The sequence below is a fragment of the Trichechus manatus genome, unplaced genomic scaffold (assembly GCF_000243295.1).
Source record: "Trichechus manatus latirostris isolate Lorelei unplaced genomic scaffold, TriManLat1.0 scaffold00184, whole genome shotgun sequence".
NCBI classification, from domain to species: Eukaryota; Metazoa; Chordata; class Mammalia; order Sirenia; family Trichechidae; genus Trichechus; species Trichechus manatus.
The window spans coordinates 401,022-419,824 of NW_004444120.1; positions in this window are offsets into that span (position 1 = coordinate 401,022).

Sequence of the window (18,803 nt, forward strand, 5' to 3'; positions counted from 1 at the left end):
GCCTCTCCAACATTTGTTATTTCCAGTGTTGTTGATTCGTGCCAGTAATGCTGGGGTGAGATGGTATCTCATTGTGGTTTTAATTTGCATTTCTCTAATGACTAGTGATCGTGAGCATTTCCTCATGTGTCTGTTGGCTGCTTGAATGTCTTTGGTGAAGTATCTGTTCATGGCATTTGCTCATTTCTTAATTGGATTGTCTTTTTGTCATAAAGGTATTGGATTTTCTTGTAGATTTTAGAGATTGGACCACAAAAGGCTCTTTTGCCTAAGGTGAGGGAGGACCTCAGGACTGGAACTGCTGCAGGACTCCAGAATTCGTACCAAAAAAGCATTGTGTGAATTTATTGTAAAGACTAAGAGAAGGAACTAGCAGAATAATACATGAGATCCTGACCTGTGCCCAAACAAAAGACAGGGAGTAGCGTAGACAGTTGATAAACCTTAAAAGAAACAATGGGATGCGTGTGTAATTTAGCGTGCAAATGTCAGAAGAGCTAAGTGTCATCTTGCATGTAACTGACAGGGTTACTTCAGGCCTAAACACTTCAATTCTCTAAGGCTCAGTTTCCTCAACAACTCCGAAGTCAGGGGCTTGGGCTTATTCTCAAAGTGTGATTCCGAGACTAGCAGCAACAGCATCACAGGTGTACTCGTGAGAAATGCAAATTCTTAGGCTCCATCCCACATCCATTGAGTCAGAAACTGTAGGAGTGGGGCCTGGCCACATAGGCTTTAACAAGTGCCTCCTAGTGAGGAACGCACTGAAGTCTGAGAACCACTGAGCTAGATGATCTTTACGTTCCATATACAGTAAACCCTGCAAAAGCCGGAAACTGTTGAAGGAGGAAACCTGTCAGAGAAGGAAAACTCAAATATTTTCCACTAAATTTGTTCTTGTTGTTGGGTGCCGTGGAGTCAGTCCCAACTCATAGCGACCCTACGTAAAACAGAATGAAACACTACCCAGTCTAGCATCATCCTCATGATCACTCCTATGTTGGAGCCCACGGTGTAGCCACCGCGTCAGGCCATCTCACTGAACGTCTTCCTCTTTTTCAACGGCCCTCTACCTTACCAAACATCAGTCCTTCTCCAGGGACTAGTCCCTCCTGATAACATGTCCAAAGTACGTGAGATGAAGCACCGCCATCCTTGCCTCTAAGGAGCATCCTGGCTGTACTTCTTCCAAGACAGATTTGTTCCTTCTTTTGGCAGTCCATGGTATGTTCAATATTCTTCGCCAACACCATAATTCAAAAACATCAATTCTTCTTTGGTCTTCCTTATTCTTCCACTAAACAGGGATAGAAAAATGGTGACTGCACAATGTCAAAAGGCAGAAAACTTGCGAGACTGGAAAAACCAGGCAGTCCGTGGAGTTCTGGCTCTCATAGGTTTCATACTAACTGTAAACACTATGATGCTAAGTCAAACAGGAAAGATCATTGGATTACCCTGGTATGCTGGTTAATTGTATGTGTCAAGGCTACAATTTCCAGTGGTTTGGTGAAACACTAGTCTAGTAGCTGTTCCATAATGTAATCTAATACAATGCAATTTAATCACTTTCCATAACTGTAGTCTAATGTAATGTAATCAAATAATAAGTTGAAAAGGGTGTTTCCTTAGGGTGTGTTCTGCCTCCAGACTCTCTCTCTCTTCCCTCTGTACTCTTTCTGTTGCCCGTCCTAAATTTTGGACTTACCAGTCCTCCACAATCACGTGAAGCAATTCCTTAAAGTAAATAAAACAATTTTTCTCTCTCTCTCTGTCTATATATATGTATGTATCACAAAATTCAAATCAAATAATCATGTCTTAGCCTGTTTATATATATATACACACACACGTATATAGGTATATAAAACCTGTTGCCATTGAGTCAATTCCGACTCATAGCTACCCTCTCCGACCCAGTTGAACTGCCCCATAGGGTTTCCAGGGAGCTCCTGGTGGATTTGAACTGCTGATCTTTTGGTCAGCAGCCATAGCTCACTGTAGCTCTTAACCACTGCACCACCAGGGCTCCTTGTATCTATCTATGTATCTATCTACCTATCTATCTACACTCATATGTATATATAACATAACCTGTTTTATGCATATATAACAGGCTAAGACATGATTACTTGTTTTGAATGGTGCAAGTGTCTGGCTAGCCATCAAATTTTGTGAGATGTGAGAATGTCACACATCGTGCGAGGAACATTCCAACACTGAAATGAGATGAGTTGAAACAAAGTTAAAGACCACAGGCGGTAAGACAAAGACAGTCACACTGCATTGAGAGCAGTCTCCATGCCAGGACACACCCGCGTTAGGATGGGCTCAGTGTGCAGACAGTAAAGGGAAGAGGATCTCTCCTTTCAGTGTTCAAGTTCTACAGTTTTTTTTTTTAAAAGTACACTTAAAGCTCAGTTAATGAACTGCTTTGTAAATAACTACTTAATATTAAGGCTGCTCATAACTGAAAAATAAAATCTTTCGAGACTCATTGGAAGTTTTAGTGGTGCCACAGGGCTTAAAATTATTATAATAGCAAAAGCAAAGCAAAAAAAAAAAAAAAAAAAGCACAGAAGCAAAATAAATAAGAAAAACACCTTCATAATTGACTTCTCTCCAGCCAGAGATAGTTGTAGATACATCAGGCTTCAGAACTGGGAAATTTAAGTTTGATTTCTCCAGCCTCCCCTTTCTGGCCTTTCCCCTTTCAGATACCGGCTCTTTAATTCCTTTCCTTATCAGTCATTTATGTTTGTGAATTCATTGACTGTTAACACATGAATATGAATTAACTTCACAATGGGCTCTTTCAACCAGGAATTTTCATCTTGTTTTTCATAATGAATTCGCAAATGAAAAACTGTCACCTGCGATAGGAACTTCAAGTATCATGTAATAAACCAAAAACCTGTTGCTGTCAAGTCGATTCCGACTCACAGCGACTCTATAGGACAGAATAGAACTGCCCCATAGGGTTTCCAAGGAGCGGCTGGTGGATTCAAACTGCCAACTTTTTGGTTAGCGGCCAAGCTCTTAACCGCTGCACCACCAGAGCTCCTCCATCTAATATCTAATATGCAAGGAAAATTTTGAAAGAAGCAGAAAAGCCTCCAGGGTCAGTAAGGAGAGCTCTGAAAATGGATCTGATTCAGTGATCTTAGTGTAATTGGGAGGGAGAAGTGGTTGAGTTGAAGTGAAGAGGGGAGCAGTCCAGGAACCTGTGCTGAAATAAACAGACTACACTGGCTTCAGAGTTAACTCATTCCACCATGGTCTCAGTAGACATCTAGGTCAACTGGCATAACATAGTTCATAAAGAAAATGTTCTACATCCGACTTTGGTGAGTAGTGTCTGGGTCTTAAAAGCTTTCGAAGTGCCCTCTGAGATACTTCCACTGGTCTCATCCTGTCTGAAACAAAGAAGAATGAAGAAAACCAGAAAGCACATGGGAAATGTTAGTCCAAAGGACTAATGGACCACACGAACCACAGCCTCCACCAGCCTGAGCCCAGAACAACTAGATGGTGCCCAGGTACCGCCACTGACATCTCTGACAGGAATCACAATAGAGGGTCCTAAACAGAGTGGGAGAAAAATGTAGAACAAAATTCAAATTCACAAAAAAAGACCAGACTTACTGCGCTGACAGAGACTGGAGGAACCCCCAAGACTATGGTCCCCAGACACCCTTTTAACTCAGAACTGAAGTCACTCCCAAAGTTCACCCTTCAGCCAAAGATTACACAGGTCTGTCAAACAAACGATAACACACGTGAAGGAAGTGCTTCTTAGCTCCATTATGTAAATGAGACCAAATGGGCAATACTTGCCCAAAAGCAAAGATGAGAAGGCAGGAAGGGACAAGAAAATGGGACCAATGGAAACGAGGAAGCCGGAGTGGAGAAGGGGAGAGTGTTGACACGTCACGGGAATTGCAACCAATGTCACAAAACAATTTGTGTATAAATTGCTGAATGAGAGACTAACTTGCTCTGTAAATTTTCACCTAAAGCACAATAAAAAAAAATTTTTTTTAAATGGTTAGGTCATCTAGCTGCTAACCAAAAGGCTGGAAGTTTGGGTCCACCCAGAAGTACCTGAGAAGAAAGGCCTGGCAGTCTACTTCCAAAAAACCAGCCATTGAAAACTCTATGGAGCACAGTTCTACTCTGACACACATGGGGTCACCATGAGTTAGAGTCAACTGAATGGCAACTGGTTTATTTATTCTGGCTTCTTTGCCTAAAGAACCTTCTCCCACAGGAAGAACAATCTGCAGGTTGGCTAGGCAAGGCACTCTGTATCAGTTAACACGAAATCTGGAAGAAATGGTGTTTCTGTCAGGACTGAAGTCTTCCTACCTACAAGTCAGCTCTCTCCCTTCCTTCCTGTTTTCTTACTCCATCCTTTCCTACAGAAGTACAGGTCAGCTCCCCTCCTCCTTCCTCTAGTCATAATTCATCCTCTGTACCAGGAGCCCTGATGGGGCAGTGATTAAGCACCGGGGTGTGACCAAAAGGTTGGCAGTTGAAACCCACCAACCACTCCTTCAGAGAAAGATGTTGCAGTCTACTTCCATAATAATTCACAGCCTTGGAGATTCTATGAGATAGTTCTACTCTGTCCTATAGGGTCACTATGAGTCAGAATCGACTTGATGGCAACAGGTTTGGTTTTTTTGGTTTATATATAATACGGTTCTGCAGGCTGGGCCCTCCACAAAGTTCCTGCATGAGAGCCACCCTGCAGAAGGGGTGAATGGAGGCTGAAATCCAGTCATATTTCTCTCACTAAACCCTGTGTAGAGGGGGCGCCTTTTTCTAACTCACGCAAAGGTGCCCTACGAGCTAGCCACACCCTTCCAGAAACTCCTGCGTTGTATATTTTAGCACATTTGATACTACGGTAGTTCTCTTAATGAAGCTCCTCCTAAGTTCTCTAGATTAAACGATGCTTCTCATTCCCTCTGTGACATGCACTGACTGCTGCCCACGCACACCCAGGCCGGCACTTGGGGGGCTGCTCTCTCGAATGTTCTGGGCGCGTCCACTCCGCTCAGTTATGCTCCAGGCATATCAAGCGTTCTCATTTCTTCCCAGACAGTTTCTGCCAGTGGTACTTGTTATTTTAATTATCCAAATTAATTAAATATTGAGTAAATGGATTGGATAGTGTAAAAAGAAAGAGGGCTGTGGTTTCTTTGAAAACTAAGGTCAACCCTGAAAAAACCGGGAGAGGGGAGTACTAGAAATAACCATTGATTGTGGGCAAGTAACTACAAAAGTTTGCCAAAAAAAAGTGCAATGTCTAGGATGCTGCACTCAAATAGCTTTAGATGTGATTTTAAGTCCTTGATTCATTTTAAAGAAACTGAAGCTGGAAATCACAGACCATGAGTTATGGGTGTGGTATATGAAAGAAAGACACAATACGGCACCGTAACACACAGACCACGTTAAAAATAAAAAATACAGGAAAATTTAAAAATCGTTGAAAAAAGCTCTCGCCCTACATTAAAAAAAAACATACATTTGCGTGTCTTAAGGTAAAATAAAATACAATATATATGTGCTATTTTATCAATCAATTTTTCCAATTAATCAATCACCAACCAACGTCTAGTCCAGACTGTCATTTAAGAAAACTTCTACAGTATTTGGTGTTTAATTAAATTTGGCTATAGCAGTCCCTGACCCTTTGTGATGCTTTTCCATGTGAATTTAAGTATCCTATATTGCTCTGCCTTTGGTAACAATGTATATGACAACAAAGCAATAATGTACCACATGAGAAAAGAATCATATTCAATTAACAGGCAAACACTTGAATCTATGCCAATTCAAAATATAAAAAATGTTCTTTTAAATCCAAATACAACTTGACTTTATGAAATGTACTTTATTACATATTAGAACGGACACATGTTCTGTTTGACAACTACCACATCAATATTTGGCGCCTACGCTAGGAATTTTGTAAAAACTATCTTTTAAATTTAAACTGATTGAACAGTAGGTAATGTATTTCGCGTCTACAAAAAGGAAAAAAAAAAGCTGGGTATAACAAACTCAGAACTTTCCTTAGGAAGAATGATTTAATGTGAGGATAATTATTCATTAAGTGGGGGGGGGCGGGGGGGAAGACGACTGGAAAAAAGTTTTGCTTCATCTTTTCCCAACCATTTAGAATCAAAGAATCATGCAATTTTGGGGCTGGGAGGAAACTTACAGGTCAGCAAATTAAGCCTTTCTCTCAGGGCAGAACTTTCTTCTTCAGCTCAAATGGTCCCCCACTCTGTTCTATTATCACCAAAAATAGGGTGCTCCCAGCTCTAGAAATCAGTATGCTTCATTATCGAAAAGCTCAACTTAGGAAATTCTTTCTTATTGTGAGTTTTACTCTGTTGCTTTAACACCTTCACTTTCAGGTATTGGCTCTGATATCCACAGCACATATAACATTTGAACATTTCTGTCCTTGTAAATTTTGAGGGAATATGTATATTCAACCTGGGGAAAAGAAGACATGTATATGTGTCCTAGTTGGATTGGAGGGAAGGATAATAAGCTACACACTATAAGAAAAAACTACCTGTTAGTTTAGCAATTAAATATATGGGAACTTCCCTTAAAAAGTAGTGAGCTCCTTATGGTAGAAGTTCAAGTGCTCCAGAAGAAAGCAGTCACTATCCACTGGGAAAACTTTAGAACAGGTTGCTAATATTGGATAGAAGATCAGACGAAAGGGCCCCTAAAGTTCCAAAAGCCTATAATATACTTGACATTCCCAATGACTTTCTACTCCATAACATTTTTGGTTCCTTCAAATGTTCTCCATATGCTATAGCTTTCAGATGTTTTTACTAACTTAGTTGACCTTCTATGAAAGCATGATGATGTAATGAATTTCCTTAAAATTTTCTGTCCCAAATTAAAACTTGTAATTCATAAACGTGTTGCTGATATGGGGTCTTCAGGAAATGGCCTCCATTTGGTGATGTTGATCTTTCTGTTGAAACTAATAGGAAATGAATTGCTGCTGAAAAGCCTTGCAAAACACCAATTTCAAAGGAAGTGACCAGAATTCATCCCTAGGACCAGACTCTAACTAACAAAGCAATGTTAATCAATTATTTTTTTAGCCTGTTAAAAGAAATACAGGTTAGGAATCCCTCCTTTATCCATAATTCAGAAAAACTATGAAAACCAAAAGTTTTTTCACAGCTAATTTGGTGGTAGAACCAGATGTGAATCACTGGATTCTATTTATTATCTGTATTTGTCCTAAACATTCACATATTAGCCTGCTGAACTATTTAAGTGTTTAATAACGGGGTACACTATATCACCTTTCTAAGTTCAAAAAAAAAAAAAAAGATGAATTCAGAAACTTATCTAGAGCAGAGAATTTTGGTTAAGGGACTATAGACTTGTTATATGTTGCTATAAGACTGTTGGTGGGTATCTGTGTATTTAAAAGCAAAAGGATTCCACATCCAGCAGTGGGGTGCATCAGACACTCTGAAGTACTCCTTAATACAAATAAAAACAATTAGGTCTTGAATAAAATGTACATTTAATGCCATGCTACCCACATAAATAGTAATGGAAATCTCCACCCCACCCCATCTTCCCCACAAATTAAGAGCAAGAAAGAGTAGTCATGCAGAAAGGTAGGGTCACTCTGGGGGAAAACGCCATAGCAGCACACTACAGTCGAGACATAAGGCAACAAAAATCAGAGCGATACCTGAGACTCTTGCATCATCTGAGACCCTTGAAGGCGGTTATCGTAATCTTAGGTTGATAGTTCGGCCTGGCACCTTGCAAATGCAGATACAAATCCTCTCTGGCAGAAAGCATGCCCCACAAGAGTCTCATGGGTAAAGCTCCATCAAACAGGAATACACATCAAAGAGCACAAAGCTCGTGAGGAAGCAAGCCTTCATGAACAAGCGTCAACAAACAACAAGCATCGAGTTGAGATCTCCCATAACTTCAGATAATGGAATAGTCAAATACAGAATATACACTAGTCATGAATGAAATGCCTACAGAAAAAAAGGAGGGACTCACAAAGATAATCAAGCTATAAGAGACTATTGTAAATGAAAAATAACCAAATGGAACTTGTAAATATGAAAAATCATTTGTTAAACAAAATCCATCAGTGACTGGTTTAAACAACAGATTAAATGCAGTTGAAGAAAAAGGAAATAGCGAACAGGATGAAACAGCTAAAGAAACTACCTAGAATACTATATAGAGATACCCCTTGCCGTCAAGTTGATCCCAACTCATAGCAACCCTATAGGACGGACTAGAACTGCCTGGTAAGGTTTCCAAGGAGCAACTGGTGGATTTGAATGCTGACCTTTTGGTTAGCAGCTGAGCTCTTAACCACTGCGCCACCAGGGTTCCTATAGATATATAGGTATATATGTATACAGGGATATAGATACATATCTAAGAAATATACCTAAGAGAGATACATATCTGTCTAAGATCTATAACAATATAACTAAAATTATATAACTCTAACCATATATATATATATATATATATATATATATATAAAAAATAGAGATAAATGGAGGATAAGATCAGGTAGTTAACATGAAATAAAGAGAATGAAAGAAAGAAAACATTTAGAATTAATAGCTAGAATTAACCACAACTAGTGCAAGACAAGACTCCACAGCTTTGGTAAGCAAAGCACATCCCAGGCAGGATGGATAAAAATTAACCTACACCTAGGCACAGTGTATAGAAAAGGGAAAAACATCAAAGACAAAGATTATCTCCTAAAATCATCCATAGAGCTAAAACAGATTACTTAAAAAGAACAATAAAACTGAGAGTGGATCTAACGGCAACAATGGAAACCAGAAAATAGTAGAGTATCTTTAAAATGATGAGAAAAAATAACTATCCACATGTCAAACTATCGTTTAAAAATAAGGATGATCTAACTATATGCTGTTTACAAGAAACACACTTTAGACCCAAGGACACAAGATGAAAGTGAAGGTTTGGAAAACAATATTCCATGCAAATAGTAACCAGAAGAGAACTGGGGTAGCAGTCTTAATATCAGACAAAGTAGACTTCAAGACAAAATCTGTTCGAACAAATAAAGATGGGCATTATACGGTGATGAAAGGGCCAAGTCACCAAGATTTAATGATCATAAATATATACGCACCCAACATCAGAGCACCTGAATATATAAAGCAAACACTGATAGAATTGAAGGGAGAAACAGATAGCACTACACTAATAATTGGAGACTTCAATACACCACTTTCAATATTGAACAGAACATCTAGAAAGAAGGTCATCAAGGAAACAGAGGCCCTGAATAACACTATAAACCAACGAGACTTAACAGACGTATATAGAACACTCCACCCAACAACAGCACAATATACATTCTACTTCTGTGTACATGGATCATTCTCCAGGATAGACCACATGTTAGATCACAAAGCAAGTCTTGATAAATTTAAAAAGATTGGCATCATACAAAGTATTTTTTCTGACCACAGTGAAGCTAGAATCCAATAACAAAGAACCTTATGGAGCACAGATCTACTCTGACACACACGGGGTCACCATGAGTCAGAATCCATTCCACGGCAACTTGTTTCAACTGGTTTTATATATAACTGTGAAATTATAGATTGAATGTGACAGTCATATATTTTTCTAATACACATTAAAATTAATACAAAACGAAAAACAAAACACCCCCCCCCCCAGAACACAGTTCTACTCTAACACACACGGGGTCACCATGAATCAACGTCAATGCCCCGGCAATCAGTTTGTTTTTATACATGGTAAATGCTGTAAAATATAATTAATATAGCAATTATTTACAAATACTCAGCTACCTAATGCTTAAAAAAATTTTATAAGGAGGACCAAAATTTTTCGGCCAACACAATTAATTTGCTTTGTAAAGCATCTTTTTAAAGGTAAACTTCAAAATAATCTCTGCCCTAAAAAATTACAAACTTCAAATTGATAACTAAAACTACAGTTTTTATATTATACGATATAAAAGGATAACTTCTTGCCTGCCTTCCTCATAGTGCTATATATACAGCGGCAGCATTTGTGAGCAGCTGCTCACATGGCGTGCATGTCACAGGCGGCTTGCTACAACCGCTGAGCAGCCGCAGCACAGGCGAAACACTGCAAGCAGTTCAGGTAACTGTGCGCCGATGAAACCATATTAACGCTTACGTTACAACTTGAAGTCCTCTGAATTTTCAGTGTAATCCATTTATTTGGGAGTAAATAATCATGACTTCCAAGAATGAAATCTGCTTCCCAAATTTAGAAGTGATAGACAAATTCCGCCTCATAAATAGAGGAAAGAATAAAATGAACCAGCAAGCAAGGCAATATCCTGAGGCAGTGTGATTTGTCTGCAGCAGACAAGGCCCAGCACGCCCAGAGGTTCAGTCAGAAACCATTGTGTGGCCCTGGTGTCAAAAAGCCGGGCCACCCCAGTCTTTCCTCTAACAGGCTGAGAAGCAGACTGCGGAGAGAAAGTCTAAATAAACATTAGGCTGATGCAGAAATCAATGATAAGCAATTTTTACTAGGGAAAGACCCAGGCACTGCCATGAGGGTACTGTTTCCCTCGAGTTGAGGTCACATTAATATTTTCAATTGCATTTAGAGTAAACCCAGAAAATAGTAATATAAGTAACATCAACACTTACAACAACAAAAAGAATAAGGATGAAATAAAGCCAGTTCCAGGTAAACAAAAACTGGGAAACCCTCATTAAAAGAACTTCTAAAGACTGAAGAAATATAACCCTAGGGAAAAGTCTGAGATACAAGAAGGAATGCTGAGGAAATCAAATGATAATTGTGGAAATATAAGCAATAATTTATTATGTTTACTGTGTGGGCTTAAAAAGAAAAAGAACAATACTAAATATTGGACCATAATAAACTGTAAGCTGAGAGGAAAGACCTTTCAAAAGGTCTCCGTATAAATGTAATCTAGCATCTGAACTCATCTGACTTCATGAGCAGGAATAAGAATCACCATCAGCACAAAGCTGATTCCTGTCAGATGGAGGTCAGACACACTTCCACTTTCTAACTTTTTCACCATTTCTGACACCAGCTGCTCTCCCCACGACAGTCTCTACTTCTCTGCTGGGTTCTGCTGGCCACACAGAACTCACAGAACATACTCATGATTATGTCGTTTATTAGCGAAGTAACAGGCTACAACACAGCATCAGTATCAACCTGGGAGTAACAGGATACAACTCATGAGACAGGATTCAGTTCATCAATCAGGACAGCTTTCAACCAGGATGGCTCTCAGCATCTTTTTGGCCTTGCCTGCTGGCAGGCCCTTCTCTCAGCCCTGCCTACTGCGGGGCCTTCTCTTGGTTGTGCCAGCCTACAGGACTTCTCTAGGCAAGTATTACAGATCTTTAGCTCCACCGATTAGTGCCCAGAGGCACCCTGCCACCCCCAGCAAGCTTTCTACCTGAAGGTTCTCAGGTCTCTCTCGTTCTGTGGACCAGTAGCCACCTTGCTCCGTGGGCCAGCAAGCACCATCACAGCCACCTGCCAGTCACCTGGTTCTCACCACTCATACTGCTGTCATCATTTCTCTGTCACTGGACTCTGCTGTGGTTGCCACCATTTCTCGCTGTTCTGTGTCATCTTCAGTGTTACAGCTGTATCTGTCCTGGGTCTAGGAGGTTCTCAGTGCAGGGACCCCGGACCCAAAGAATGTGCTTTTCTCCAGGTTCTTCTTGATGATAGTGAGGCCCCCTCAACCTCTGTGGGATTGGCCCTCAATTTCAAGGCATGGCCCTCCTAGCCAGACTACGAACTGACCAATCCCCTTGGTAGACCACAGTCACTCAGTTTGCATAGTAATTGACCAGTTCCTGAAAGGTGACTTAATCCTATTGAGTAGTTTTTTTGCATCCTATTTGCATAGTATAGGTGTGCCCATTTCGTCTCATTTTGTTTTATGGGCCTGTCTAATCTTTGGCTGAAGGGTGAACCTCCATAGAGTTTTTAATGGCTGATTTTTAGGAAGTAGATCACAAGGCCTCTCTTCTAGGCACTTCTGGTAGGACTCAAACCTCCAACCTTTTGGATAGCATCTGCCAGTCAAACCTGGCAAGATTGTGGCCCAGCCAATCATTTTTGGCAGGATTATAAACTCAAGGCCAGAAAGGCCATATAGAAGAGAAACCCACTGCACAGAAATAATATAAGATATTATTTAACTTTTGACTTTAAATTAAATAAAAATAGTAAAATTTGGAGGCTAATCACTAAATAAATAGGAAAAACTAATCTGTAGTGATAAAAGTAAGAATGAGGCTGTCTGGTGGGTGAGTGGAGAGGAATTGACTAGAAAGGAGGGAACTTTGTGTGGAGAGGTGATGGAAATGTTCTGTATTTTGAGTGGTGATCACGAGTGCATACAATTGTCAAAATTCATCTAACAGAACACCTAATATCTATGTATTTATTATAAATTAATTCCATCTCTCTCTCTATCTGTCTACCAATCTAGGAATCCCTGGGTGATGCAAATGGTTAATGCATTTGGCTGCTATCCAAAAGGTTGGAGGTTTGAGTCCTACCGGAAGTGCCTCAGAAGAGAGGCCTTGTGATCTGCTTCCTAAAAATCAGCTATTGAAAACCCTATAGACGTTCACCCTTCAGCCAAAGATTAGACAGGCCCATAAAACAAAACTAGACTAAATGGGCACACCAAACCAGGGGCGAGGACGAGAAGGCAGGAGGGAACAGGAAAGCTGATAATGGGGAACACAACGTTGAGAACAGGAGAGTGTTGTCACGCCACGGGGTTTGCAACCAAGGTCACAAAATCATATGCGTATTAATTGTTTAATGAGAAACTAATTTGCTCTGTAACCCTTCATCTAAAGCACAATTAAAAAAAAAAAAAGAAAACCCTATGGAGCATAGTTCTACTCTGACACACATGCAAGTGGTTTTTATCTATCTATAAAAGATTAGACCTGCCTTCCAGCCAGATGTGAATAAGAGATGCAATAACTCAAGATGGAGGGATGCTCAAGAGCAAAATATTTTGGGGTTTGGGTACTAATCTGAACATGATGTATGGATGACAGAAATCTAGAGGCTGTGTTAAAGGAAATTGTGGATGGAAGTGAGTGATTCTAAAGTCAGTGCGACTCCATAATGAAGCTTAGTTTGATATAGACCCCATTCCTAGATGTCAATACACCATTCACCTCTCTTTCTTAGCTATGTTGCACAAATCCTTCTTCTGTGTTGCTACAGACTTTCTCAAAGTTCTGATAGACCTGAGACACTTTACAACCGTGTAAGAAGGCTGTGGTCTTTTACCCAGTACTCCCCACTTCAACAAGGCAATTCCTCTGCCTCCAACAGTCTAAATCAGGGTCAACAACTACAATTCACAGGCCAAATCTGGCCCACCTCCTGTTTTTGTATAGCCCTTGACCTAAACACGGTGTTTACATTGTTAAACGATTCAAAAATATTGAAAGAATGGTGCGTGACAATGATCTGAAATTCAAGCTTCAGTGTTCATAAATAAAGTTTGATTGAAACACAGCCACAGCCCATTCATTTGTGTATCATCTACGGCTTCTTTTGTGTTACAATGGCAGAGTTGATAGTTGTGACAGAGTCTGCATGTAATGCTCTCATTACTTTGCACTGCTGCTCAGCATACTACAGATCAGTGACACATTTCAAGTGCCACGCATATAGCATACTAAAAAAATTCAAAGCCATTGCCATCAAGTCCATTCTGACTCATGGCAACCCCATACGTTACAGAGTAGAACTGCTCCATAGGGTTTCTTGGCTATAATCTTTATGGAAGCAGATTGTCAGGCTTTTCTTCCATGGCATTGCTGGGTGGATTCAAACCGCCAATCTTTGGGGTTAGTAGTCGAGTGGAAACAGCTTACACCACTCAGGGACCTATATCCCATAGTAGGACATTTTATTTATTTATTTTACCAGTGCTTACCTATCATGTCAAAACAAGAAAAATCGACTTCAAATATCACTTTTTAAAGGCACAGTGGAGTACGGATTATTATCAAACGAGATAGAAAAAGCATTGTGTTTGTTATGCATTGACACTACAGCTGTGTTAAAAGAATACAGTGGACATCAATGAGAACACTAAGCACTCTTCACATTATTGCCAATTTACAGAAAAGCAACTGTAACAAAAATTTAAACAGGAATATCTAATCATAGCAAAATTCTTCACCAAAATAAAAAATGGAATCAGGATGCAACCATAATAAGCTTCCAAGTGGATCTTTGGTAACCACGCAAGGAAAGCCATTTACTGATGGTGAGTTCATTAAATTGTGTTTTATTGCTTCAGCTGGAGAAATGTGTCCAGAGAAAATAAACTTGCACCTGATTAGACTTTTGGTGAGAACAGTAGCTTGAAGAGTTGAGGGCATTAGAAAAAACCTCAGCAGTGAATTTAAAAACAGGGCAAATGATTTTGAGTAAATTTTCCTTGGCTCTTGATGAGTCAACAGATGTTACTGATGCTGCTCAGTTGTTATTTATTCAAGGAATCAATGTATAGTTTGAATTGTCTGAGGAATTAGCCTATATGAATAGTCTGCATAGAACAACTACCGGAGAAAATATTTTCAAAGAAGTTGAGAAAACACCAGTTTAGTACAACCTGAAGTGGAATCTGCTAAGATGTGTTACAAGTGATGATGGTAAAAATATGTGTGGAGCAGAAAAAGGCTTAGTTGGACAAATTTACAAAGCTTGTGAAAATGTAAGGTGTTTAAAGCCTATGGTTATATACATTGCTCTTTATATAGATTCATCAGCAAGGACTCTATGAAAAATACTTGAATCTATCATGTATTACTTAACTGGCGGTGTCAACCGTGAACTTCATTTGCTTTTGTGAACTTGTTGTTGTCAGGTGCCATCGAGTTGCCTCCAACTCATAGCGACCCTGTGTATAACAGAACGAAAGAACTGACTGGTTCTGCGCCATCCTCACAATTGCTGCCATGTTTGAACCCACTGTTGCAGCCACTGTGTCAATCCATCTCATTGAGAGTCTTCCTCTTTTTTGATGACGCTCTACTTTACCAAGCATGACGTCCTTCTCCAAGGACTAGTCCCACCTAATAACATGACCAAAGTACGTGAGATGAAGTCTTGCCATCCTTGCTTCTAAGGAGCATTCTGGCTGTGCTTCTTCCACGACATATTTGTTCGTTCTTCTGGCAGTCCATGGTTTATTCAATATTCTTCGTCGACACCATCGACAATTCTGTGAATTATTGTCAGAAATAGAAACTGAATATCATGACTTTCCCTACCACACGGTAATTTGATGGCTAAGCATTGGTAAAGTTTTACTGTGATTTTTTTGCTCTCAGGGCCAAGACTGAAATTTTTCTGATTGAAAAGAACTGCCCTCAGCCATCATTATTGGACACTGAATGACTCTGGAAATTAGTTTTTGCTGCAGTCTTGATATCTTTCTTCATGAATTAAACCTAAGATTACTAAGCAAAATAGAGCTTATATGTAAAATTTACACTGCAGTAAAGTAATTTTGATACAACTGACATTGTTTGGGAGCCCTGGTGGCACAGTGGTTAAGAGCTCAGCTGCTAACTGAAAGGTCAGCAGTTCAAATCTGCCAGCCTCTCCTTGGAAACCCTATGGGGCAGTTCTACTCTGTCCTATAGGGTCACTATGAGTCAGAATCAACTCAATGGCAATGGGTAACATTATTTGAGTCACAAGTAATGTCAAATGCTGTCAAAAGTTAACCCAAGAAACAAGATCTCCATTCCCACTCAGACTTGAAGTATTTATATTTTGCTGGGTCTGAACTACTATTCCAACAGTGTTTTTTGGACCTTTATGCAAGTGCAAAGGAAATTTCCATATTTTAAATCCAATTAACTGTGCGACTGAAGAGCTTCTACCTAATCTTCATTTGGAAGTGATAGTCTACAATGTAATGGTATGCTAAAAGGGAAATATCAAATGGAGACTCTAATAGGATTTTGTAAATGCCTTCTGTAGTAGGTTGAATGGTAGTCCCCCAGAAGGTATCTCCACATCCAAATCCTTGGAACCTGTAAGTGTGACCTTATTTGGAAAGAGGACCTTTGCTGACGTCATTAAGGATCTTGTGATTAGATCATTTTGGATTAATCGGGTAAACCTAAATCCAATGTCAAGTGTCCTTATAAGAGATGGAAGAGGAGAAGACACAGACAGAAGATGCAAAGACACAAACATACAACAAGGCAATGGGAAGATAAAGTGAGAGACTGCAGTGATGTGGCCACAAACCAAGGAAATCAAGAAATGCTGACAGCCACTGGAAGCTGGAAGGGGCAAGGAAGGAGTCACCCCCGGAGCCTCCAATGAGAGTGTGACCCTGCTGACACCTTGATTTTGAACTTCTGGCCTACAGAACTGTGAGAGAATAAATTTCTTTTGTTTAGCCAACGAGTATGTGGTAATTTGTTATGGCAGTAATAGGAAACTAATACATCTTCCATGCAATGAATATGCTCTCTTCAAATCATATGCTTATGGATTGATATATTTGGCAGTACCTGTGTGAAGACAGTTTTAAAAATGAAATATGTAAATTCTCATTATAGATAAGCATTAACAGAGGAACACTTGCAATCGATTTCCATGACAGGGAACACTAACTTTGAACCCAAACTAGGTAAAATGTTATCCCCTCCAAAAAAATAATTCTATTCCTCTCATTGCTAGACCTATATTACAAAAAAAATTATACTCAGTTGTTTTTATTTTCGACAATAAAAATTGGAGACATTTGTTTTCTTCTCTTATTAAATAATCATCTACATAATATCCTCAATTTTGCCTCACAAAGCTTAAAATATTTACTCTGGCATTTACAGAAAGATTGCCAACCTCTGGTCTAAATGCAGCTTCTGCCACAGTTGCTACTGAATATTTTGCTTTGAAATCACACGCTAACATTTATTGAACACAAAAAATATGTGGCAAGCACTCCGTTAAGTAAGCACTTCCTATGTATTTTCTCACTTAATACAATAATCTTATAAGTTCTATTCCTCCCACTTTATAGGAGCTTAACAAGTGAGTTGTCAAAGATCATATGGATAAATCAGTGGCGTAGAGGTTTATAGGATTTAACCCAGCAATGGGACATCAGAATCAATGCCAGCAAAAGCAGTTGAGAAGATAAACAAGACTGTTACTTGATGAGACTGAAGTCAAGGGCAGAGGTGATGTGGACAGGACTGACTTCTCCTGGAGAGAACAGGCCTACCAGGTGACAAAAGCTGCTAAGGTCCCAGGAAGCTTTTAAAAAAAAAAGCCATTTCCACCTTTCCAGCAACAGGAGTTTTTTCCACACCAGCCCTTTTAATAAATGCTGGCTAGGAGTGTTCTGATGAATGTGTGAACATAAGTAGTTTGTTAAAATCTGAATGTATTGTATCACACAATGAGGTGAAGGAAAGTGGGTAGGAAAAATCCTATGTTGAGGAGGATCTGGGAAATCTGTCTTGGTCTGATGCAGGGAACATCACACACAAACACACATTTACACTATGTATTTACATATATATACTCTAAAACAAATCCACACATTAAATCTGTAAGCATATATTTGCAGGGTTTAGAATCTAAACATAATAATAATTACAATGTATTCTACGGTGGACACAGGGAGATTTTAAGACAGTATAAATAACAATAAAAATAACAGAGGGATCTGGCCACATGTGTTCATGGCTAGAACCTTAGCCCCACCGGCTTTAACTTCCCCTCAACTGTTTTTCCAACCAAATACCACTCCACCATCGCCCACTCCCAGCAGATCCCAGGACCGGCGAGTTGGCTCACGACGGTTTCAGAGAATTCTTGGTAAGGGGCATTATCTTCAGGAACACGTCCTGTCAACTTTGTAGTTGAGTCACCTATTTCGGTTGGTAGCGGTCGCTATTTCTTTAAATGGACAGTGGAATTCGAAACCGGGAGGGGGAATCAGGAAAAGGAACTCTACCGCCTTTGATAACTGCCCAGCAGCCTTGCCTTCCCCTGAACGCGTGCTGGGTGAGCAGGCGCCTGCGGGCCGCACCCACGAGCCGACGCGCGCGGCAGCTCCTCTTTTCGGGGCGCCCCCCTTGCCGGGGAATCCCCCCGCCTGGCTGCGCTCCTGCCTCTGCGGCGCGGCCGCCCGGCTTTGTCTCCCGCGTCGCGCTCCGGCGCTCGCTCAGCCCACATTTCCCCTTGTGCCGTCTGTAACCCGATCTCCCATTTCCTGGTGGATTCTCTTAAAGAGGCAGCGGTCGAGAAGCAGAACAAAGGCTATTGTTTTATTTCCTCCTTTGGATTCCGCGTCCTTACCGGAATGCCCCACGTCTATAATTACTTTCATTGCCTCTGCGCGTAGGGAAGAAAAAACCCAAACCCTTCTGCATTTAAATGTTGTCTTTAAGAGACAGCGCCAGGGGAGGTGGCCGGCGTTTCATAAAACCCGTTTCGTAGATTCTGGGGCCACACTGTAACGTTTTTCAAACGTGTCTTCCTTGAGTGAAGCAATTGTTCGGACAAGTCTCGACAAACCCGCTGGCGGGGCTGGCACGGGTGGAGGGCGCCCGCCGGGCCGCGGTCTCCGCGCGTCCCTCCCCTCCCGCCGCCGCGCTCCCCGGGTCCTCTCCGCCCGCGCCCCGCTCCCCGGGTCC